Source organism: Apium graveolens, unplaced genomic scaffold (assembly GCF_009905375.1).
Source record: "Apium graveolens cultivar Ventura unplaced genomic scaffold, ASM990537v1 ctg8987, whole genome shotgun sequence".
Taxonomy (NCBI): Eukaryota; Viridiplantae; Streptophyta; class Magnoliopsida; order Apiales; family Apiaceae; genus Apium; species Apium graveolens.
Genome location: NW_027421640.1, coordinates 15,296 through 23,316, shown reverse-complemented (window position 1 = coordinate 23,316; position 8,021 = coordinate 15,296). Strand labels below are relative to the sequence as shown.

Sequence of the window (8,021 nt, the reverse complement as noted above, 5' to 3'; positions counted from 1 at the left end):
TTCCTTCATGGCGATTTGTTTGAAAGTCTACATGATCCCACCCCTGGTTTGTTTCTCTAATCCAATAATCTGTTTGCAAGCTTATCAAATCCCATATGGCTTGAGCAAGCTTCTAGACAGTGGTGCTATGCTAGTGGGGGAATTGACTATCAAGTTATATACAATCAAAAAATGTTATTCATTGTTCATAAAGAGCAAAGATGGTTTATTGACAGTTTTGCTGTATACGTGATGATACATCTTGACTGGTGATGATACTGTTGGATTCGAATTTAAAGCAACATCTGGATAAGACTTTCAGCATAAGGATTGGGAAGACTTAGTTATTTCTTAGGAATAAATTGGCTATATCAAACTGGAATACTATTCCAGAGAAAGGCTCACCATGGAATACTAGAAGAATCTGGATCAACTTTAAACCATTTTCACTCACTCCTTACCTATCAATGAATTTAAGTGCTGAAGAGGAGAATTATTCAATGATCCCAGTATGTATAGGCGTTTAGTAGGGAAACTGAATTTCCTAACACATACCAGCCAGACTTATCATACACTGTGCAACATTTAAGTCAATTCTTGCAAAATCCCAGGATACCTCATTATCAAGCTCTAATTCATACATTGATTATGTGGCTGGAACAGCAGGACAAGGAATAATACTCAATGGTTCTTCCAAGCTTACATTGCAGGCTTTTTCTGACTCAGATTGGGGATCATGCTTAGATTCTAGGAGATCAATTTCTGGCTATGTAATGAAGTTAGGAAAGTCACCTATAAGTCGGAAGTCTAAAAAGCAAAATGTGGTATCAAGGAGTTCAGCAGAAGCTGAATATAGGTCAATGGCTACAGCAGCTTCAGAGATTCTTGGCTAGTCAGGATCTTGCAAGAATTAGAAGTAAAGGAGTTGGAGCTAGTTGTATTGCACTGTGACAACAAAGTGCACTACATATTGCTAAGAACCCAGTGCAACATGAAAGAACTAAGCACTTAGAAATTGATGTGCATTTTACTAGAGATAAGGGTTAGAAGGATTAATTCAGCTCACGTATCTACCAACCTCAAGTCAGATTGCAGATGTATTTACAAAAAATTCTGCCATCTGTACAGTTTAAGGAATTACTGGACAAACTAGAATGTCTCAATGCCATTCCAGTTTGCAGGGGACTATTGAGAATACAGGATTGGATCAATTGCCAGCTCAGCAATCTGACTAGGAGTGACAGCTCAGAATATTGTTATAACTAACTTCTGAGCACATAGTTTATAAATAGACTAGAGTATCATTCTCTTGATTAGTTAGTTACTCAGCTCATCTCTTTTTCTCTCTCTCTCTGATCTTCATTTCAGGACAAAGATGTATCATCTTCTTTAGTTTTCAATAGTCAGTAATTCAAGTATGTAATCAGTAGATAACTGATATAGTGCTTATGATAAATAAATAATACTCTTCTTCTTGTAATTCATAAATTGTAATACTGGCCGGGTAAGGGTGTACAGATGCTTGCATCTCTCACCTCCCAACCTAGCTAGGTCAGTTGTGGTTTATTACGTCCCGGAAACACATAAAACTATTGTACAAAATCAACGAGAATTATTAAACCTGATGTGGATTTGCAGAATAACATCTGAAACTTCAGGAGGAGTGACATTAGGGAAGTTTTTGATGGCTTGGAAGGCATCTAGGTTGTCTATTTCGAGTATGACAGACTTGGAATTGTCTTCAAATGCTCTTATGAGTCCGTGGTGAATGGCATTTAGTTTGTTTTCGAGAGGGGAAGCAGCAGGAAGAATGCCTGTAGAGAGTTTAATGAACTCCATAATACGGATAGTAGTCCGACAAAGCATATGATGGAATTGGTTAGTTTGAATCCACAACATGAAGTTGCAATTACAAAGGCTATTTGCTTACAAATTAAGGACCTGCAGACTGTTATATGGACGTATCTTCTAGTTTCCAGCAGAATTATTTTCTGTTTGTTAGTTTGTTAGACTTGTGGGACTATAAATACTCGAGAACAAGCTGTATCAAAACAATTTAATTGAAAATACATTTCACTTTCTTTCTCACCACTCAATCTCCATAACCAACTTCTTTATGCTCATAATTGTAATTTTACAATTCTATTATGGTATCAGAGCTTAACATGACTGATTAAGATTCAATAAAAACTAAGACTTCTTCGTCTTCTTCATTATTCGTTTTGAATTGTTACAGCATCTCCAATATCCATTGACGGCATTTACAAACCCTAATTTTCAGGTTTTCTCGTTCTTTTTATCAATTTCACGAGTTTTTGTTCTCTGAATCTTCGATTCATAATTTTGAACTGTAATCGTTTGATTAGATCTGGTTGTTAAATCGTCAATTAGACTTGTTTTTGTAAATAAATTGATGTTTTATCAAACAGTTTATATACATTCAGTCATGTTGAAGCATACTTCTATAAAGGTTGTTCATGCTTTGTCTTCATATAGTCATTCAGATGATGTTGTTGATGATAATAATGAACAAGAACAGGTTACCAAACAATTGTACAATAATATAGCATTAGATAGCAATGCACATCCTTTGTTTATTCATAATAATGATCATTCGGGCGTGCTTTTACTTGCTAAAAAACTCACTGGTCAAGATAATTATGCATCTTGGAGTAGTGTTATTCCCAAATAATACAACAAGAATTACAAAAGGGGGGGTTGAATTTAATTCTGACTTCTTTTTCTGATTTTAAGAATGTTTCTTACTTAATATATAACTGTGTTTGGATTTTGCTAGAAGTGCGGAATGAGAATAAAATAGAAATCAAAACACAAAGCAGTAAAACACAAAGCTTTAAAACTTTCTGGTGGATTTGAAACTTATCCACCATATATATATATATATAAAGTTGAGAACTCTGTGATGCTTGAATAGCACACAGCTGCTTACAAGAGAACTTACAAAATTACAATGAGATTTTTAACAGATATAGCCTTTTCTATCTCTCGTGAAATAATGATTACTCGGTTAAGTTGTTCTACTTGCTACACTGGTTTATATATCACCAAGTTACATGATAGTAAGAAAAGACAATAGACAAACTGAATCTAGTCTAACTTCATGCTGCTACATTACTATATCCAGCATCTTTGATATCTTCATAATTGCATGGAAATAGTAATGCTTCTTTGTTCTCTAAATCCTGCAATTAGGCTGCCACATTCCATTTACAAACACCCAAAGCATGTGACATGTGTTGTCACGTCAACTGCTATTTTGAATATTATCATCCGTCAGGACCTGTGTTGATCATGCCGTCAGGACTGAGTTGATCATCCGTCAGGAGTCTGTTAATTATCTGTCGGGAGCCTTTGTAGATCATGCCGTCAGGAGGTCTTTCTGTCACTTGATTCTATTTCACTTATGCAGAATTACAAGACATCTTATATTTACAATTAGCTAACCTATTCTGCATATCGATCTAGTAGTCAACATGACTCAAAGAATTCTACAGTATCTACTCAACTAAAACATTTTTGTTTGCAGAAATGTGTTACAATACTTATTGTTACATAAGCTACACTCTCGATGGATATTAAATTGTCATCCGTCGGGACTATAAAGTTCATCCGTCGGGACTATTTTGAACATCCGTCGAGAGCAAAAAACACTAAGTTAAATCTACTACGGTATTTTGTTCAACTTATCATTAAGTTTACAACATATTCCTAATAAACTTCCCCAATTTATGTCTACTGGAATTGTAGCCATAAATTAGAGAAACTTAATGATAACAAAACACCCTAAATGAACAGATTAATAAAGGTAGATCAACTAGTAAGTGCTACAGTTTATTTGAAAATTGAACAAAGCAAAGTGTACAAAGAGTTCTCACAATCATTATCAAGGTACTCCTCTAGTCTGAGCAGATGTTTTCTATTTCCTTGATTGTCTTGATATCTTCCCAAGCTTCCAGTTGTTTTCTTCTATTTGATTTTGGAGTTGTATGTGAAATTCAAATTCTTCAGCATTTTGATAGATCCAACTTTCCTTGCATTTCCAATAGAGTCTCATTGCTTGAGATGCTTAGTTGGTCATCAAATCTGAATAATCTTCTTACACCTTGTCATCCATGAATTCCATCAGCCAGTAAGGCCCTCAAGTGCAATGTATTCCTGTGAAGGGAATGGATAGGGTTTTTGGAAGTGCATTTGAGGCTTTTCTGCTCCTGAGTTCTTCTATCTTCTTTAGAACCAATTTCTTGGCTGTCACATTAAATCCAAAATTTTCTTGAAGGCTGAGAAGATCTTTATCAAAACAGAACAACTTTTCTTGAAAATTCTATGAAGGGGCCATATGATCTCTTTCCCACCCTTGTATTTGAAACACCAGTCCTTTCAGGAGATTTCTATGAGCATCAATTCCCCTCACTTCTTCTAATTCATCCATATAGAGATGATATCTGAAAAATTCCTTGATATCATAGATGTATAGAAGATCTCCCTTGTTTACAGTTGGTTGAGCTTTGGTTAAGGTTTTGGTTCTGAGTTTCACAGGCTTGACCTTCTTGATTGCTCTTGTCTTTGTCTTCTTTAGCTTGTTGAAGATTGGAAAGTTAAGTTCAGGAAGAGGCAAATTATCCCAGTCTATAGGCTCATCCTTGGGAACTATTGGCTCACCATGAAAGTTCTTTATAGGATCTACCTTAAATTCATCCTGCACCTCTGAGGGCTTGGATGTTTGAGTTGAAGTTGTAGACTGTTGGGAATGTAGTCTTCCATCTTGTCATCATCAAAATTCAACATTCTTTTGGGAAGAATCTTGTATCTGAACTTCCTTTTATGTTGAGGTTCCTTGTGCATTTTCTGATCTTGATCTTCAGCTACCAATGTGGTTTCTCAGAAATCTCAGTTCCAGTTTTCACAGCTTGAAGTTTGGATACTATAGCAGCTTGCTTCTTCTTCCGTTTGAGCTTTTTAGCATCTAAAGCAGCCTGCTTCTTTTCTTTCTTGATTCTCTCTTTTTCTTCCTTCTTAACTCTGCAAAATGAGGGTGTCCAGCCACCACACAGATTTATTTCCCATTCCTGTAGATATTAAGAATTCTTCTTTTTAGCACTGAGTTAGTTGGATCTTTGAAGAATGCAATGGACCTTGCCAACAGCTTATTTTCATCTGGTCTTGGAGTCCTCAAACATAAGATCCAAGGGATTTTTGTCAGATGACTTTGGATAATTCCTTTTGGGCTTCAAAACCAGTTAGCTTTTGGAGACTTTGCTTCTGGATCAGATTAATGCTGTCCAAGACTGGTGGCTTAGGATAAGTAATTTCTGGAACAATTACTTGACAAACTTGTATATTTAGCACATTCTCCCCTCACTGATTGGCTCTCCTTGACTAACTGGGACAAGTGAATCTTTCTCCCCCTTTTTGTTAGAATCAAGTTGAGTGGAGGTAGAAGTTGTGCAGCCACTAACTTTTGAAGCAACTGAGTTTTTGGGCTTGATGTAAGTGAAATGCAGTGATGGAAGCTTCCATTTCTTGAGTCTGGAGTCTAAGAGTCCCTTTGCTGGCTATCAGAATTTTTCCTGAGTTGTCTGTTAATGTCAAGCATGGTAGTGGTTGGGATACTTAGCATCTAGCCTGTCAGTAACATCCTTCTTGACTTGATCAGTTCTGTCTTCAGCTCAGTGACATCCATAGGACTGTTTGAGAGACTGTATTTGACGGAGGTTGGAGAGAATTGAGGTGTGCCTGAAGAAGCTTCTTGGTGTTGGCATTGTTGTAGAAGTTTTTGAAGAAGGAAAATAAGGCATAGAAGAAGAGAAAGTCGAGCAACCAGTTTTAGTTGAGATGGGAGATCAAGCAGAAAATCATAAGGCTTTGATGGACTATTTTCGCCTAAGATCAATGACATTCAGTCAAGCATCATCCGGCCAGCCATCAGGTCTAACACTTTTGAAATCAAGTCAAGCACGATTTCAGATGATACAGAACTCAGTTCAATTTGGGGGTTCTCCTACTGAAGACCCCAACATGCACATCAGGGATTTTATCGAGATCTGTAACACTTTCAAGTTCAATGATGTGACTGAAGATGCTATCAAGCTGTGACTCTTCCCATTCTCTCTGAGGGATAAATCTAAGTGCTAGTTACATTCTCTACCAGCAGGGTCTATCACCACTTGGGAAGATCTTGCTCAAAAGTTTCTCACTAAATTCTTCCCTATGGAGAAGACTGCTACAATCAGGAATGCTCCTTACTCAGTTTGCCTCAGCAAACTGGAGAATCTCCGTGTGAGGCTTGGGATCGATATAAGGAGATGCTAAGGAAGTGCCCACACACATGGCATGCCTATTTGGATGATTATTAACTCTTTCTACAATAGATTAGGTGCTACTTCTAGACCCATGCTCAATGCAGCATCAAGAGGAGCCTTGTGGGCTAAGAGCTACGATGAAGCTTATAAATTGATTGAACTGATGGCTGATTAATTGAGTACCAGAATCCTTCTCAGAGACTGACTCAGGGAAAAGTAGCCAGAATCCTGGAGTTGGATGCAGCAACTGCTATAGCTGCCCAACTTAAGGCTTTGACGATGAAAGTGGACACTTTGGCTATTTATGGGGTTAATCAAATTGCTAGTGTCTATGAGTTTTATGCTAGTGCCCATAAGATTGATCAGTCCGTAATTTCTAGTGAATCAGCTCAGTTCGTGAGCAACTTTCAGCATTCGCAGCAACCTGTGCCAGCCACTTATCATCCCAACAACCGCAATCATCCTAATTTCAGTTGGAGCAATGCTCAGAATGCGGTTCAACAGCCTTATCAGCAGTATCCAGCTAAGCCGTACAACCCTCCTGGTTTTAGCAACCACAATATACACAAAAGCAGCAACTTCAGCTGCAACAAGCTATAAAAATCTGAATTAGAGGAGTTAAAGCTTATGTGTAAGAGTCAACTTATTCTATAAAGACCTTAGAAAATCAAATTTGATAAATTTCCAATGCCTTGATAAAATCGTCAACCTGGTACATTACCTAGTGACACTGAAGTGCCAGGAAGGAAGGAAGTAAGGAGCAGGTAAAGGCAATCACTTTGAGGTCTAGAAAGGTTGCGAATCCTGAACAAACTCAAGTGTTGACTGAAAAAGTTGGGGGCTAAAAAAGAAGTAGAGCAGCAGGAAGTAGAAGTGGAACCAAGGAAGACTATTGTTGAGAACACTCCTCCTGAGGGTAATACAGGGAGAAACATATATATCCTCCACCGCCTTTTCCTAAGCGGCTGCAGAAGAAAAAGCTGGAGAAGTAATTTGAGAAGTTTTCGGAGGTGTTCAAGAAACTTCATATCAACATACCTTTCGCTGAGGCTCTTCAGCAGATGCCTAGTTATGCAAATTTTATGAAAGGTATTCTCTCTCGAAAAGTGAAGCTAGGTGATTTAGTGATAGTCGCTCTCACGGAGGAATGCAGTGTTGTGCTGCAACAGAAGTTGCCTCTAAAGCTTAAAGATCCAGGAAGCTTCACTATTCTGTGTACTATTGGAAAAGTGTCTTTTGACAGATGCTTATGTGACTTGGGAGCTAGCATCAATCTGATGCCTTTGTCAATCTTCAAGCAGTTGGACTTACCTGATCCAAAACCAACTTATATGACTTTGCAATTGGTCGACCGTTCTATTACATATCCGCGAGGTATTGTGGAGGATGTCTTGGTCAAGGTTGATAAACTCATCTTCCCTGCTGATTTCATCATTCTTGATTTCGAGGAGGATAAGAAGATTCCCATAATCTTGGGAACATCTTTCTTGGCGACTGGCTGAACCTTGATAGATGTGCAGAAGGGTGAGCTCACAATGCAAGTGCTGGATCAGGATGTAACTTTTAATGTGTTCAATGCTATGAAATTTCCTACGTAAAATGAGGAGTGCTTAAAGGTGGAGTTGGTCGATTCTTTGGTTACTTCAGAACTTGATCAATTTCTAAGGTCCGATGCCTTAGAAAAAGCCTTATTGGGAAATTCAGATAGTGAAGATGACGAAG

The 8,021-nt window shown here is 37.8% G+C and overlaps 1 non-coding gene across 1 annotated transcript; it reads right to left on the bottom strand.

Moving 5' to 3' along the window:
* Positions 1 to 6,222: 6,222 nt before the first annotated feature.
* On the bottom strand, positions 6,223 to 6,332 carry LOC141705520 (small nucleolar RNA R71). The gene has a single exon (XR_012568383.1). It is a non-coding gene; the product is annotated as a small nucleolar RNA R71 (small nucleolar RNA).
* Between the last annotated feature and the right edge of the window lie 1,689 nt (positions 6,333 to 8,021).